The following is a 17,916-nucleotide window of genomic DNA, read 5'->3' on the forward strand; positions in this document are numbered from 1 at the left end:
AGGCCGTGGTTTGCGGTTAAATTCGCAGGGAGTGTAGGGACGTAGCTCCAACAGTTTTTGTGAAATCAGGTTAACCGTTCTGGATGGAAGCCTAGTGGTTAGATTTTTGCCCTTTACCCACTTAATTAATAGTTTCCTTGTTACCCCGAGGCAACAGAGGTGCATATAATCTAGCGGGAACATAGAAACCATCTTCACCAACCCTGTTAAAGGCCCAAGTGTTTGCCTCAAGCAAGGGCGTCGTAGTGGGGGGACAAGTGGGAATAAATTACCCGGGCCCCAAGTGGGGGGAGGGCCCCTAAGGAGTTGAATTTTATTTTCCTTAATAATAAATAATTTCCTTAATTTAAAGATCTTAATAAATGTTATTAACTAATATAGATGCAAATATTTCGGGTAAATGCATCAGTTGATTGATGTATTAAATTGTGTCCAAGCCAACATTGTTTGAGGGCAGGCACCCTCTCCCTTGCACGAAATGGTTCAGTCCGCCTTCCCCTGCTAGGTGCATTTTTGAAGTAGGCCTAGCCTTGATTCTGCCGAAGCGGCAATGCAGACTGTCGCGTTGTCTAAGAAAGCTAAATCCGGTTCCCAGAAAAGAAAAGAGAGGCAAGAAAGGGAGAAAAAAAGAAATGAGGGAAAACAAGTGTTAACAGCCTTCTTTCCCAAGAAAGGTGAGCCCAATGTGAAAGCAATAGTCTACAAATGAAATGAACTCCTGAAGGTTACAAAACACTTCAATACCACCGCGAATCCGCGATTATCAGTGCTAAAACAGCATTAACACAAAATTAGAAATAACATGATGCCTGGTTTATAGCCTACCACAACATTTCAATAGCCTACTAATCCGAAAATTATTATGAGCTAATAGCTTAACTTAGTAGGCTCAATGTTATATAGGTTCATGAGGAAAGGCTGTCAAATTAGTAGCAAAGCTAACTTGTGAAACGCATCACACTCAGCTATAGATAGCTGTTATCTCAGCCAAAAGTGTTCAATTTGTATAGATAGCTGTTCTCTCAGCCAAAAGTGTTTTCATTTTCTAGCTTTTAAACATTCTTTAAACATAAGAAATTCAGTGAAGTCTTGGGTAATAAGATTATTTTCTGTTATACAGTACATATAAGAGTTGTTAGATTAATTCAATGTGTGATTAGATAGTAGGCCTAGTTAGTTGTGAACCTCATGCTTCATGCTTACAGCCGGTGGTTGGTTGGTTGGTTGGTTGGTTGGGGGGGGGGGGGGGGGCCCATGGCCACCACTTGTGCATAGGGCCCAGAATTTGGTGCTACGCCCCTGGCCTCAAGTGATGCTCCTCATCAATCATGTGTGAAAAACTATAGTCTGTCCTGAGCCTGACATTTGTCTCTGGAAAAGTTATTTTATTCCTCCAGACACCTTCTTGGTCACACTTGTCACATCCAGAGTATCCATTGTGTGATTTTATGTTCTTAACGAATGCTCTGGCTGGAGCATCACAAATAACCGAGTCAACTACCACACTGAGTCGCTTACCATTATGAACAATGCCATTAGCCAGTGTATCACCAAGTTCTTCCACAAAATGCTTCAAGTACTCAAAAATATTTGGCTTGCTTATACCACAAAAACAAGCAATAACAAATGGGGACTTGGTGTAATCACACTTGAGTAGTCCAAGTATGGGCCAGAATTGCAGCTTCGAACTTTTAAAGAGGGGAAGGCCATCTATGTTAAACTGCACAGCAAGAGTTGTGAGGTTCACTGGCAGACTCAGACATTTGATTCTTGACAAAATTCCATTAACTAAACCAAAATGGTAGTACTCCCCATCTCCCATTTTAGTAGTTGGGACATGAGTTTGTGTCCCAAGCAAAGTCCTCCCATCCTTTGGGAGCGTAGGGTGGAATATCTTTAAGATGGAAAGCAGAGCAGACAGTGCAACTAATGAGACCGAGTAACTTGTGGCCCAATATCTTAGACTCCTAATCAAAAGATCAGGATCTGGCTCATCAGTCACAGACTCAGAGTCAGACTCAACTAGATCATCCAGATCATCTGGGCCTACAGCAGCACTCTGATGCGCATCAAAGTCAAAGGACGAAGTTCTGATGTGCAGACGCTCTGATATGCTATCCTCTAATAAATCATCCCCTTGCACACAGAAAGTTGTACATTCAGGTGGTGTATCCAGACAAACAGAAGACGTGGAAGGTATTTCATTATGTTCGAAAATGAGTGAAGCCGAATTTGTTTTCATCAGTTCAGGCCTATTAACGGTTTCCTGATATTCATTAAGGATATCCTGTTGCGTGTTCCTGACAAATTTGTTTACAGTTCGTCTCTTAGCCCAGTAAGACGTCATATTGGGAACTTTGATTTGGCAATATTAAAACAATTGTGTGCTATACTGCTAGCAGTCAAACAGTGTGAGCAATGAGCACGACGTTGCCGGTGGCAGTGTACAATAAGTACAAAGTTAGCACTTTTAAAAAAAACTTTAATAAACCAAAAAGGGAAGGAATACGTGGGAAAGATGTAAGAAAAAGTATTGTAGCCTGGTTTCTTTACGGGGAAAAAAGAACGTTTCTATCAACCACGAGGATTGCTAGCAGTGAAAAATGAGGAAGTGTTAGAGATTTGAGAAGCAAGAGAGCCGACTTATGAGACAACTACGACCTACCCCACGTGGACTGCAGTGAAAGTTTGAGCAGCAAAAGAGCTAACAAGACGACCGCAACCTACTACACGTGATTGCTAGCAGTGAAAAACGAAGTTAAAGCAGCAAAGAAGCTAACTGACAAGACAACCACGCAAGGTTTTTTTTTTTTAAATGATTTTTTTTTTTGCCTAGTTTGACATGAAAACGTAAAAAGTGAAGTAAAGGCGAAAGACTTGAGGAGACAATCACAGGGATTGCTAGCAGTGAAAAATTAGAAATGTTCAAAATTTGAGCAGGGAAAGAGCTGACCAACAAGACGAAAAAACGATATAAATTGTAGGGTTTTTTTCAGGATTATAGTCTAGTTGTTTTACAAAAAAAGGGAAGTAAAATTCAATCGTTTCTGTCAAGAGAAAATATCGTTTTCATGGGCTGGAGACTTATGAGGAGACAACCACGAGGATTGCTAGCAGTGAAAAAATGAGCAGCAAAAGAGCTGACCTACTTTCAGCAGACCCAGGTGAAATAAAAGCCTTTAAAAAAGCTGTTTGTTCATTTATTTCAAGAGAAAATCGTCTTCAGCCGGGAAAATACTTGAAGAGACGTCGACAACCAACATGAAAATCAATCTGAGTGCATCGTCTCAAAGATCTGACTCTATACGGCGCTGACAGAAAATGGTTTGAAATTGTTTGAAAGGCAATATTTGACGATTGGATGAGAACAATCACGCGGTTTTCTGATTAGTCAGTGAAACAGTGGGCCACACCTACAACCAGAGTCGCCAACGCACGCGCAGATCATTCTTTTACGTGTGTAGGTAATATTCATTGCTCTCTCGCTACCGAGCTCAGCACATCAACTGTCCCAGGTATCGAGCGCTCCCTTCGGTGTAAAGCTGGGTCATGGCCGGGGCTGGAGCTCGTCTTCGTTAAACCCAGTGTCGCACAAAAATACATTCACTCACACTCGCCCCATGAACAGAATCAACAGAATAAACATGCTCGTTCGCAAAACTAATAACGACAGAAAATCTATCAATAGTTAGCGCTTTTTTGGAGAAAAGGAACGAGGGAAAAGTCGAAATAATAGCCGAATTGTAGCTATTGACCCCCATTTCGGTAAGAGTTTTACGACGGTAGCGTCTTAACAATAAGTATGTGATGGGCACCGTCAGTGTCATTTACCAAAGTTCCTTGAATAGCCACAGGTGTTTCAACCATAGACTGTATATATACACCAATCCGCCGCGAACTTTATGGGCGCTGCCATCTTGCCTGCAGCCATTACTGCGTGCCTGCGGAGTGTGACGGTGTGACACTTGCTAATGGCTTTTCAATGAAAGCATCCTGTCAGAGAATATCAAATAGGAGATCCTGCTCATGAAAAAATGTCAGGTGAAAGGGAACATTGGGTAGATGATGTCAGGCAGTGGCCAAAACTTACCGATTAAGGTAATTTATTGACAACATAATGTATTAAGACGTGTATTAATTAATGACAACAATAAACCGAATGCTATCATTAGTAGCTGTGTTGCTAATATGTTCACAAGCTTCAGAAGTTGCAAATAACTATTAGCCACGACCACTTGTAGCAGTAAAATACATGTTCTTACAGGTATTCAGGATTATTTTATTAATCGTATGTATTTCATCCACTTTTAACGCACATCTTGGTCCTCCACTCGACAAGGAACTCTGTGTAATCCGTAAGCCTGTAAACATGGGCACTCAATGTGCAACAAAGGTTTGTGAATTTCACAAACGGTTTAATTCTAGGTCTGTATATTCCTACTGTTGTTAAAACAGCCGACCACACAACACGCTTTTCCCGGCATCACTGAACAGCATACGTACTAAATAAAAATTAAGAAAAAGAAGAAGATTTCGCATCTACAGCTAACGTCTGCTACAGCCGCCTACGGGACCAACACATTATTTTGCTACTTCCTTAGCAGCAAGGCAACGCAGTAATGGCGGCGCTGCTTTACTTCCGTGTTTCGCCGGATTTGTGTATAGAACTGGACAGTGTGGTTGCATTCAGCAGTGTTCTATGGAATTGAAGCCGCCGAGGCGACGCCATCTTGGAAAATTTGCAACCAATTTGAAGTGCGGCTGCGCAGCAGAAGTTGAAGCATGCGCAGTGAAGAGGAGTCGCGGTCAGGCACGCCCACTCAGTTGCCACTCAGCGAGTTAAACACGCCCCTTGTCAAGTGAAACCCGCCCCCTTCTCCTTTCCACAACGCAGGTCGACTTGGCGCCGAAGGCTAGCTGGCTGGATGAATTTTTTGCGGCTGTGAGTTAGCTAAAGAGTACAATCAACAATCGGTTTGTTCTTGTCTGGTAAGTGTTGCGTATCAACTGAAAAGTTTTTTTTGTCTATTGTTGTTCTTAAATACGTCTAAGAGAGCTTATTATGTTGATTATAGACTGTGACAATTTAGTATGGTGAATACTAATGAGCTAACAACAGAAATACGGACAGCGAATTACATGCTAACGTTAGCAGCTAGCTGCTACAAGGCTAAGTTAGTCGTTGAAGTGAAGATTAGCACACAGCTCCCGTAACAGTCGATGCATGATATACTTGGTTTTATTAGTTGTTGCTGTTTTCAAATATCTCAATCTTAATGTATGCCATCTCAACATGGAGTAACCATTGACTGTACATGGGGATTAATAACACTAGACAGTCAGTACAGTATATGATGTGATAAAGCAACGGTATGATGTGATAAAGCAACGCAAGTTAACGTTAACGTAATGTGAAGCATGGACCTCATCAACCCGTCATGTTAATGTAACTACTAGCCAGTTTGCCAGCGTTGCATTTTTTCTAACGTTAACGACAGACACCTCTGTTAGAGCTACTTCTGTGATGGTAGGTCGGTAGCATAGACTGTAAAAAATAGATCGGTAGGTCGATAGTTGTAGACCGCATAAGTGAATGATTGATAAATGAAATGCCTGCATTAAACACTACGCCAAGAACCAGTCACTTCCCAGGGATATCGGTGAACATTTGAGAAAGACCTTAGTTTGTCATCTAACGTCCATGATCAGTCATACTGATAACGTTATTTTTCAAGCTGACGCAAGTTAATAACATTCCCACCGCATATTTAAATGTGTAGTTAACATTAGGTAGGCTGTGAAGTTTATTGCACACATATATTTAATTAATTGGTATTAGTGGTGTTGAGTGCCTGATTAGATGCTTTGTAATGTTGTAAAATTGTCTGACTAACTTTATTGTAACTTTCCTTTTTGCAGGTAAGATGGCTGAATGTACTGGAGGTGGCGGCAAGGTGGTCTCCATGGTCTACATTAGTCTGCAAGCAAGGGAATGCCTACGTGAAGTGGTTTGGGTGGGGTGGTCTGAGGTGGCATGTCCTCCTCCTTTCTCCAAGTCCCCTGACATCCATCTCCCTGACATCACCCACCGTCACTGGATCAACCTGAAGCCCCTTATACATGGGACATGGCACAGCACCACTACGTTATGAAAACACATGACTTTCAATAACTTGCGTGGCACCAAGAAAGGTCTGCCGCTGCTCTGAACCTTCTGTTAATGTGACATCATTCATACTTGAGGCTGTACACATCCCTTTGTTTCTATTTTCTTTATTGATGTCACCCAAACTTCAACTTTCTGTATGCCCCTGAACTCACACAAATTTTAAATTGCAATGCGCCATTTAACCAGTGGTGTAGTCTAGTTAGTTAGTTGCAGTGGTGGGTATACTGTGAGCAACCCCAAATGTTATTGAATACGTATCCTTGCCTATTTTAAATGGGTATACTGAGATGATGATGCTTTTTAAATGGGTTTACTGTGTAGTCCTGTGTATCACGTAGACTATACCATACCACGGTCATTTAACTGCCTTGGTATTTAAGTCAGAGGCCATTGCTTAGTATTTAACTGTAGCCTACACAAAGATGTAGACGTTACAAGAATATTAATATCAGAATAATTATTGGTTGATACTAAATCAATATTGAATGTTTTTTTTTTATTTCTTTTGTGTGATATATCATTCAGAATGTTGCAACATGACTGGTCTTCAATCAGCCAAAGAGGACACATCGTAACTCCTCTCCTAGTTACTCTCCATTGGCTCCCTACAGTAGCCAGAATTAAATTTAAATCTCTCACTTTGGCCTATAGGACACTGACTGGATCTGCTCCTTGTTATTTTAATTCAATGATCAAGATATACATCCCCAACCGCCCACTGTGGTCTTCTGATGAGCTTCTGTTGTGTCGACCAGTCTTAAACGCTAGGTCAAATTCAAGACTTTTCCTCAGTGGTTCCATGTTGGTGGAATGAGTTGCCCAGTGCTCTTCGTTCTTGTGATAGTTTTTGGTCTTTTAAGCACTTCTTATACATTATGGTTTGTATGCAGTAGTACTGTTTTATTTTCATTATAGGCTGTTGATTAATTTGACATTGTTTATTATTGATATTCTCCTTAATGTAGTCTTACCATGTTATTGTTATTATATTATTGATTGAATGGGCATTATTATTTATTATTGCTTTCCCCCCTCATTTTAATTGTTTATTTCATTAGGCTATTGATTGATCCCTGTTTTAAGTATTATATTGTTTTGTATTTGTTAAGGGTAACCATAACCATCATCATAATGTGGTATTTTCTTATGCACTTGAAACAAAGAATAAAAATCTTTCTTTAAACGTAGTACCACTTTAAACACATCACACACTGAACAGCAAAGTAGCTTCCTGATGTTTACAGAGTATCCTGATGTAGTAGGTCCATGTTCTCATATTTTTACAGCTGACATGAAGGCTGCAATATTACATTTTTGATTTATAATGGAGCACCCTCTCTGACTAGCAAGCCTGTGGTAGAGGCATACGATTACAGACATATTGAGAGAGCCTATCAATTAATTGTCACAGTTTTACATTTAGACGTATTATTTTGAAATGATGTACGTCTACGAGAGGATTACACATCACTGGCAAGACCTGATCAAATTATACCAATGCAAAATGCTTCTCCAGCAGTGCAATCGCAGGTAACAACGATACCTTAACAGCATTTTCAGATACCGCTGTTCTGAGCATACTAAGCATTTGTAACTTTGAATCCCTCCTCACGTTAAGCTATGGTCCAATAATGTGTTCACTAAAACACAAGTAACGTTATTTGTCGGGCTGATTCATAAATGGGCATATCGAGGTTGTCGACCTAGCAGGCTAGGTGGCGTTTATTGCCATTCGCAAAACTAAGCAAGAGTTAACGTTAATGAAACTTAACATCGCCTTCTCCAGTGACTTAAGTGTATTCAAATGAAGTTGCAACGATGATGGCGGGAATCACTGGTTACGTTAAACCATTTGAAACAAGTAGGACTGTAAATGATGGTGACTGGCTAACGTCACTTCAATATAGCAGAGCCCTTTTACTTTACCTATCAACTGGCTAATGCTAGCATGATGTAGCATGCTATGAGCTAATATACTTAGCATCTACGAAAGAACAGCACATATCTTTTTTCACAAAGAATCTGTCACAACTAACAACGATGTCTCTTACAAACAACTACACAATGTATGACTATCAATTTTGTATTTAGTCAGACTGTGATAAGATATAGCCTAATGATAATGACAGCAACACTTATTTAGGTTAGATTATGTGTCGAAATCAGGTGTCGTTAAAATAAGTGAGCGATGACGTGGTAGTGTCTGCAGCCTAGACGTTAAAACATAATGGACAAAGCGTCGTGTCTGCAGCCAGGCAGCTGTCAATCATAGGTGTAAACACGCCCTTTTTAGATTTGTTAATATAACATTAAAAAAAATAATTTCAGCGAGAAAAGAAAAATTGTGTGTATTGAAGCATCTTGAAAACAATTTTTTCGAATAAAAAGTTGTAGATACAAAAATAGTTTTAGGTGAGAAAAGTGACACGGAAAGTTGGCTACTTGGCCATTGAAATACATGGGGATGGGCGGAGTTACACATTGTACTGCAACCAGCCACCAGGGGGCTCTGGACTAGCGCTCGCATCACTCTTAACAGACGGCACACTGTCCAGTTCTATATATACAGTCTATGGTTTCAACTAATTAGCAATCGCTATTACGAAGCTAACGGTTAGCAGCTAATGCACCAATCTTCAAAATGGATGTAGGCTACCTGCTAATGGTAACCAACCAACACTAGACTAACCATCCACTTATCGAACAATTTAACCGTGAAGCAATAGCAACCTTTCCAACTTCAAGTCTAAAAACGAATATTAACATAATAGCCATACATCTAACTCTAGCATAATGACGTTAGCACTAACGAACACCAAATTCAGTTATTTCACCAACGGTAGAACTAGTCTAGAACACGGTAGAACTACATCTTGGAATAACCTATTTAACCACTTTTTGTAGTTTAGTTTCTCAACAGTGGCTGATAAAAAATTATAAATGTCGAACTTACCTTTACAAATGTTAAGCTGACACTTCTACTTCTACTTCTACTTCTTCTTCTTCTTCTTCTTCTCTTCTCTTCTCTTCTCTTCTCTAACGTTTGCACTGCAGCGAGAGTATCCAGCTCCTCCGGGAGAAAATTCAAATAAAATGCTGCTTGCTGATTGGACGGTTGATTAAAGCGCGTATCCTCAGAAGATTGACATTGAAACGATGTTAATGAAATGCTTAACTTTTAATCATGGAAAACCCAACCTTTAAGCAATGTTGATTCAACGCCAGTTTTTCAACGTTGAAATTATAATTACACTTAAACATTGAATTGATGTTGACTTTTTAAACTCAACCAAACAGCAACCAATCTGACCAAATTTCAACTTTAAATCAATGAAGTTTGCTATCTGGGAGGCTTCTATGAGCCATTTTCTGGCTCCCTTAACCTGACGTCAAAATAAGGGAATTTGCATAGAACCACCCTGGCGCCACCCCTCACCTCTCAACCCCCATATAGCCCCACCCACCCAATTAGTTGAAGATCCGCCATTAGTTTGCTGGTTTAACGAGCACGGACACCAAGCTCAATGACTACAAGCAAGAGCAAGTCACACATGAAGTGTTGGCTGCACAGAACAACACAAATCCTTGCACTTTCTCCCAGCCAAAGACGACAGAAGAACCGAGTGGCTCCACTTCATTGTCGATGGCCATGTTCCAGCAACAGTCGGCAAACATTTTGTGGTGTGTGCGAACCACTTCAAGACAGACTGCTTTGAAAACTTAGGACAGTACACTGCAGGATTAGCCATCAAACTTCGTTTGACAGAGGGATCTGTACCTACTGTTCGTGGCAAGTCACAAGATGAGAGACATGTAAGTACTTTCAAATAATGACTTTTGTGTTTCTATCGCAGTTAAGCATGAACTAACGTTAGGCTGTTCGTGTTTTGCCATTTAGCACAAGCTAACGCAAACATTACGGCTAACTTTAGCCCTGCATCTGCTTGGAGTGAGCATTTCCTCCATTCCAAATTGCAAATGCAGCACACAGCCGATCGAGTCATATTTGACAATCCCAGTCAATAATATCTGAAAGTAATGATTTGAAAATGTTGTCTAGACGCTAGACCTCCATTAAATATTGTCATGTTATCCACAATTGAGGCGACCAACAGCTAAAAGCCCTTAGTATAAGCTAATGTTAGCTTGTAGCCTCACTTTATAACGTTATCCAGTGTTTGCACATTTCCCCTATAGCTCTATTTCATTTAAGCTGCAAGGGTTTGTCACAATTTGTAGTCGTTTTGTCCTTACTGATAAGGAGTTAGATATGGTCATGTTATCTACAATGAAGGTGGCCAGTAAGCTCTTGGTCTAGGCTAATGTTTGCTGTTGTAAATAAAGCGAGATATAGTACTGACAGTGCAAGAAGTTGTAGCCTCAGTTTTTAGCTCAAAGTAAACGTGCATATTATGTGCATGCCATTATTTTCATGTTTGGTTTTCTCTTTACTGCGCAAGACTCTACCTGGCTGCTCTGCATTACAATGAGGATGCTGCACGAGACCAGGCCACCTTATCCTCTGGGGGACCCTCTCTACAGGATGCATTTCCCAAAGTACAGGGAGAGTGCAGGGTGAAACCCATCAAAACCGAGACAACATTCCGTAAGTTACATAATTTTTTATTTATCAACAATAAAAGATCCGTTCATTTTGCATGCTATTGCACTCTGGTGTCTTTACAATGAACAAAACAATAAATAAATGTACAATGAAATACTTTACAAACTATGTACATAGTTACAGAAGTGTTTGTGAAATATTGCACAGGGCATGTGGAACACTTGATGGGCTTCATCATGGGCGAGGTCTTTGTGGACCAAGAAGCATACAGGGAGGAACTCCTGAAAATAAGCATTCCTCCGGACCTGTCCTCAGAGTTTGAGCACCCAGAGAAGGAGGAGGAGGTGATCGCCAACTATGTGTCTCGCTTCAATCCAGGGGAGGCAGTTTGAAGCCCACATATTGTCCTTGGCTGTCAGGAAACTCCCGACGAACACGCAGGACCACACATGACGGGATGACGACCCTTATTCTGCATCCAAGGAATCCCCAACACCAACTGACAAAGCTCCTGTAGGCAAGCTATCTGTAACGACTAAAAAAAAAAAAAAAACATTGCAGTAGTTAGCAGGTTACATAATCTGTCAGTTCTGTCAAAAGTGCAAAGTGCACAAAGTGCAATTGTCATATTGCATATGTCATGTTTTATTTCTGTTTTGTGTAATGAATATATTGTAATTTTATTTATATTTAAATGTGTCACGAGTGTATGTTTGATACCTGCTGAATTTGCAGACAATAGCCATACATAAAAAGAAAGAAAACAACAATTGGGGCATGTGTTGGTGTGTAAGGCCATTAGTGACCTATGAACATTAGTAAGACTAACATCTGCTTTTGCTGATAAAAACGGTAGCCTGTCACTTCTCATACACACTGGGAAAAACTAATAAGTAGCTTCATAAATAACACATACTGCTCTAGTCCCCGTAGCCGTAAGGCCCCATGGTCAGCACTGTATATGTTCAGTGCGTTCTGAAGAGAATAAACATTCAGGCACACCGGGTATAAACCCGTCTGCTGCAGACGTCGTGTGATCTATAATGGTATGGTGAGTGCTATGCTAGCACAGTCCCTAGCATTATTTGTAAATGAGTGAGTATGGCAGCATACTCGCTAGCTCATTTATAAATAAGGTAGTAACACGGTAAGATATTTGCAGGCCTTTCTGTATCTTAGAAAAGTTACCTGTGTAATCTCCTGGCAGCAGGGCATGAAATTGGCACCCGCCCACACGCCAAATGCGGGTAACTTTTGTGATTGGCGGGTGAAACTGTCAATCTACCTGCCACGTTGGCGGGTAGCCAATAAGACAACAACACTGAGCAAGGAGATGCACTGTCGGGATTGCCAATTTTTGAGCCAATAATCTACTCTTTACTCCGCTACATTTTCAATTGCCTTTCGTTACGAGAACAAGTTTATTATTGGAGAAAGTATCTCAAGGGAGAAAAGAGCACCTCTCCCCGGTACACAACTGCGTGAGAGAAAAGAAACAGTGCTTCAGAATGCATTGCTACGTTTCCCCGCGATTATAAAAGTAATGGCTGGCCTATGTAGCCTACTACACGGAAGTAGATGTTCTATATAGCTAACAACTCAGTTAACGCAATGACGTCCTGCCAGTTGCTGCATCTTCTGGTGAGGCTGCCAGAGTGCCAACGAGACTATATGACATGACACGGAAACTTCCACATATATTCATTTCTGGCCAGCATCGTTCAACAATCACATTGGACAAGGAAAGTAGGCCTACAACTTAATTTACAAGCAAAGCAAATGCACTGGAAATCGAGCATACAAGTTAGAAAAAGCCTAGCATTCATTTATGTAGGCTCAATGTTGAAGGACATGACATGAGATGGTCGGCTGAGAAAACATAGCCTGCTCTGTCACTCTGCCCAAGTGGATATGCCTAGGCTATTATAGCCTAAATATAGGTCTACCCATAATATAGCCATTGTTTTTAGGTTACATTGTCTGTATGGTGAAGTTATAACCAGACTTCTAGCAATGCAAAGCAGAAGAATCAGCTGCAATGTATTGGAAGACTGCTTTTCAATCCATAGCCACGTAGCCTAATGCTTATTCTGGCAATGACAAAGTATATTAAATAAAATATATTTGAATTGGGCTTTTAAAATATGTTTGACTTATATGATTAGCTTACAGAGGAGGAGAAAAGCAAATAGGCATAAGGATACTTTTGTATCCCTTTAAAGGTCCATCAAAAATATAAAAATGTAAGCCTACAAAAAAGTAACTTGTTAGGCCTACGTGAGTAATTTATTAACAAAGTACTTTTTTACTTTTACTTGAGTACTGTAATGTGTATTCTGTACAAGTTCAAGAACCATTCTTATGCATTTTCTGAGTCGTTCGCCTTTATTTTGGGCACAAAATAATTTTGGCTGGTAAAAAACCACTGTGGCAGGTGGATTTCAAAATTCACCTGCCACAGTGGCTGGTGGCCAAAAAAGTTAACTTCAGGCCCTGCCTGGCAGCATATACTCTGCCTCAGTTGGCACTGCCCAACAATTTCCACAAGCACACCTATATAATAATTAAAATAATAATAATAATAATAAAAGCTAATCAAGTGCTGTGAATCTAGTGAAGTTTCAAATACAAGCAAATGTTAAATATTGTAAAAAGACTGGCTTTGTCACGAAAAATTACATTACGTTTACTTCGTAACAGGCTGAACAGGGTGAAAGCTAATAGCCAAGACTAATTTGGCACGTAGGAGAGATAGCAAATACATTGATTTAAAAAGTTAACAAATCATTTAGAAACTGCTTGCAGCATTCGTGAAGGTGTTTCTGCAGGTGGCTCCTCTTCATCTTGATCTGGGTCCGACTCTGGGTCGAAAATGTTGGGCTAGAGTGCGCCTCTGTATTCTGTCATTTTCACCCAAGCAGTGGAGGTTTTCACGTGAAGAAAACGAACAGTGTAAACATCTGACAGTGGGGCGTGGTCAGCAGTAGCTTATTTGCATAAAAGTGATAGAGTCCTTAAACGGCTCATTCTGAAAGGGACTGAAGCTGGCAAGAATTAGGCTGCAGAGATCTCTTTATGTGAGATTGATTTTTTGCAAAAAACTTTATGAACATGTTTTGTATAGCCCATAGACCTATTCTAACTTGTTTAAAAAGAGGTATAATATGTCTCCTTTAATATAACGGGTACGCAGTTGAGTCACACCGCTCGTCTGGCAATTTGTTTTTGTTTGATTTTTTTATCATTTCCATAATTTAATGTAATGTTTTGTTTTATTTTTGTATGTGCTCTTTAAGTTAGGCTTATTTGCTTTGCATAGGTGTCAATTATCGTGCATTCTCTCCTGGTATTATCGTAGTAGTAGGCTAGTAACGTTATCAGTCTGCATCAGGCTAACGTTAACGTTAAAGTCCATTGGAGTGAGGAGATCAACAGGGTGTAGGCCTGAAGTCAGTCAAAAAAAAAACAGACATCGCCGTGCACACAAGATACATTTTGGAAAGCGACCCATTTTTAATGTCGGATATCTATCTAAATTTGATCCAATGTGTGCAAACTGAATCTGAATTTGCTAACCAATTTCAGATACAGCGGGGAAAATAAGTAATGAACACGTCAACATTTTTTTCAGTAAGTATACTTCCAATGAGGCTATTCACATGACATTTTCACTAGACATTATTAACTCAGATAATCCACCCACATAAAAAAATCAAACATTAAAGTTCATAAGTAGAATTATGTGTAATAAAGTAGAATGACACAGGAAAAAAGTATTGAAGACGCCTACTGAAATGTCTTAAATACTTTGTGGAAAAGCTTTTATTTGTAGAGACAGCTTCAAGGCATTTCCTGTATGACAAGTTGAGCCTCGAGTTGCTAGGTTACGGGGACGCTGGCGAGACACGCCGCTCCGTCTGGCATCATGTTTTTGTTTGTTTTTATGTAATGTTCGTAATTTTATGTAATGTCATGTTTATTTTTTGTATTGATTTGTCTAGTTAAATGTTTTCTCTCTTTATTTACGTTATTTTTGATAGTTTTCGTGTTATTCTCTTAGTCCTTTTTACTGCTTCCAAGTCGGCTGATGTCGTTAACGTTTGTCCATTGGGAGCTTGCTATGGCTAGCTTTTGCCCTGGGCCTCTGACATCCTTCCCATCCATTTGTGAGCCGGTGCTACACTTCACTGTCTGGTCGAGGGGATTTCTCGGGACAGCAGCTGGAGCTACTCTGCCGAGGCCGCCAAGCTGTTTCTGACTTGTGAGCTGCCATGCCAACTGCCTGGAGTCTGGATTGAGCAGACTAACGTTAACGTTGAAGAACTCTGCATCATGGACCTACAAACTGTCGCTGTTAAAAGTTCACCGAGTTGCTGATCTACAAGATCGCCCACGACTTCGGACTGTTATGCTTCCAGTGATCTCCAGACTAACAAGGCCTAACGTTAACGTCATCTCCAGACTGCCATCGAGTTCACTGGGTTTGTCAGTTGTAAAGAACTTTGTTGGCGTTGCATCGGTTGTGGAGACACAGCTGTGCGCAGTTTCGCACGAGTCATCATTGCCCTTGGACATTTTCAGCCGGTCGGAAATTGGACTAATTTTATTTTTATTTATTTCATTTATTAATTTGTTTGTTGTATGTCTTGGTGTCACGGGTACGCTGGCAACTACGCCGCTCCATCCGGCATCTTTTGTGTTTGTTATTTCTTAAATGTATGTCTTGGTGTCATGGGTACGCTGGCGACTACGCCGCTCCGTCCGGCATCTATTGTCTTTGTTAGTCTGTGTCAATGACAATGTCTTATATGTGGAGCGCTTTGGGTTGCACTCTGTGCATGTTAAATGCGCTATACAAATAAATCTGACTTGACTTGACTTGACAAAACTAATCAGTCGCAGTATTCAGGTGTGATTTTGGCCCATTCTTTTAAAGAGATAGTCTTTTAATATTGAAGATTCCAGGGGTCTCTCTTCTGAATCTTGATCTTTAGTTAACTTCCAAAACTGTTCAATTGGATTTAAGTAAGGCCTTGATTTCTTTTCTCTGAAACCAATTGAGAGTTTCCTTCGCTGAATGCTTTGGATCATTGTCCTGCTGGAAGGTCTAGCCATGTGTATGAAGTGTATGAAGTCTGCCAGTACCATGAGATGAAAAACATCCCCACAACATGGTGCCTCCACCTTCAAACCTCGCTGTTGGTATGGTATTTTTAGGGTGATGCACAGTGCCAAAAACACAGATACCTCCACCTCAGATGATAGCTCGCCATCCACTAGCAAAGAAGGACTCGGAGCAAAGTCCTCCAAGCAGCAAAAGCTAGATCTTTCTGCCTCACAACAAAAACCTATGACACAGGCTGAAGACAACTGTAGGTCTGTCGATGTGCAATATCTTGAATTTCCCCTTGGGGATCAATAAAGTATCTATCTATCTATCTATCTAATAAATATCGAACGTTATGTAGCCTACAGTACAAACACCTGTCTGTTCTCATTTCAACTGGCTGCTCAAAACTGCTCAAAAAATCCAAATTCTTTGATAAAGCAACTTTTTTTTTTTAAACAGTAACGCAAATAGTTACTTTCCCTGGTAACGAGTTACTCTTATCATAGAGTAATTCAGTTACTAACTCAGTTGCTTTTTGGAACAAGTAGTGAGTAACTATAACTAATTACTTTTTTAAAGTAATGTTCCCAACACTGTTCTTGTGTGACACCTTGGTAACGAAAAACCTTTTTATAGCCCATCAATATGTACTAACCCAACTTATACAGTATTAATTTGCACAGATAGGAGAGATAATTACTCTCTAACTACTTAAATTCCAGCTCGTTCCTTGCCATTCCTTGCCTTTGTGTCCTGCTTTTTTTTTGGCGTGTTCAATACTTTTTTCCTGTGCCATTCCATGTTTTTACTCATAACTCTACTTTACTCTACTTATGGACATTAATGTTTGGATTGTTTTATGTGTGGATACCCTTGGATTTTTCCTCCCTGATAATTTTTTTTATCATAACTTTGTTCCTATTATGCTCCATAATAAGCCAGAGCCTGTAACGACTCAAATGTATTCTTCTGGATGTGTAATAAATCGTATGCTACCAAAATAGTTGAAGACCGATCAGCAGCCCTTTTCCTAATAGCAACTCACATGCATATTGAGCTTGCAATGTTTTGCTTGTGTTGAACTTTTACAGTTAACTTTAGGCTACAGTTTGAACAGTTGAACTGTTACAGTTATGGTGTTGAAGTGGTAATGGTGTTGAAGTGGTAAGTAGGCTAAGCAATAAAAAGTAGTGGAATTATTTGTGGTTGACATAGAAATTTTGACTTGGTGCTAAAAAGTTAGAACTATGGATTTGATGTTGGCCGCGAATTCAGAAGCTGCGTTAACGTTACACTGATACAACATAGGCTACTCTTACAAATATTACAAATATTTGGCTAACAGACATCTGCTCTGTTTTGTCTTGTACGTGACAAAGACTCCTGGTTCAATTGTTTCCAGTTTCATAGAAACGAGGGTGTTAATTTTGCAGTAACTACAAAATCCAACCAAGGCATCACGTTGATGTTTCTCCACATTCTTTTCACGTATCTGGCAGCTATCCATGTAGTGAAAAGGGATAGGCTACCAGTTCAAAAGGAGGCCTACAGTTGTTTTATAAATAGGATCGCTATGACCGTGATGTAGAGGGCAAGAAAATAATAGCAGTCTCTCATGTATCAGGTCAAAATTGCTCATGATTTGCAGGTAGCAACTTACAAATGAGGTAGCTATTGCTTGCCATAATGGTAATGATAAATATATTACTAGGCCTAGTAAAATATTCAAATATTTAGTGTTAACCTTACTCAGCACTGAAACCTGTCAAACTTCTTTCAAAGTCCTTCATCACATGAATTAAAATATTTTAATTTCTGAGTACCACAAAGTCAGACCTCAGCACCCCCCCGAAAAAAAAATCCTGATTGTGCCCCCCAAGAATTTTGGCTTGCATGACGCCCCTGTGTAGATATTAAGTTATTATTAATGTCTGGTGAAAATTTCATGCAAATATCCTCATTGGAAGTATAGCCTACTTACTGAAAAAAATGTTGATGTGTTCAATACTCTCCCACTGAAGAGGGAAATGTGATTAGCCCCGAAATTGCAGATAATTCGACTCCCCTGTGTTC

The 17,916-nt window shown here is 40.0% G+C and overlaps 1 protein-coding gene and 1 long non-coding RNA gene across 2 annotated transcripts in view; one reads left to right on the forward strand and one right to left on the reverse strand.

Moving 5' to 3' along the window:
- Positions 1-17,916, forward strand: part of vwa8 (von Willebrand factor A domain containing 8) — an 833,026-nt gene that overhangs the window by 211,970 nt on the left and 603,140 nt on the right. The window lies entirely within an intron of this gene.
- On the reverse strand, positions 10,777-11,618 carry LOC143099766 (uncharacterized). The gene is made up of 2 exons (XR_012981742.1): positions 11,454-11,618; positions 10,777-11,268 (listed from the first exon to the last, which is right to left on the reverse strand). It is a non-coding gene; the product is annotated as an uncharacterized LOC143099766 (long non-coding RNA).

This window comes from Alosa pseudoharengus, unplaced genomic scaffold (assembly GCF_046254945.1).
Source record: "Alosa pseudoharengus isolate Yale_2024_CS ecotype anadromous, Long Island Sound unplaced genomic scaffold, YU_APseudo_1.1 YU_APseudo_1.1_scf_3, whole genome shotgun sequence".
NCBI classification, from domain to species: domain Eukaryota; kingdom Metazoa; phylum Chordata; class Actinopteri; order Clupeiformes; family Clupeidae; genus Alosa; species Alosa pseudoharengus.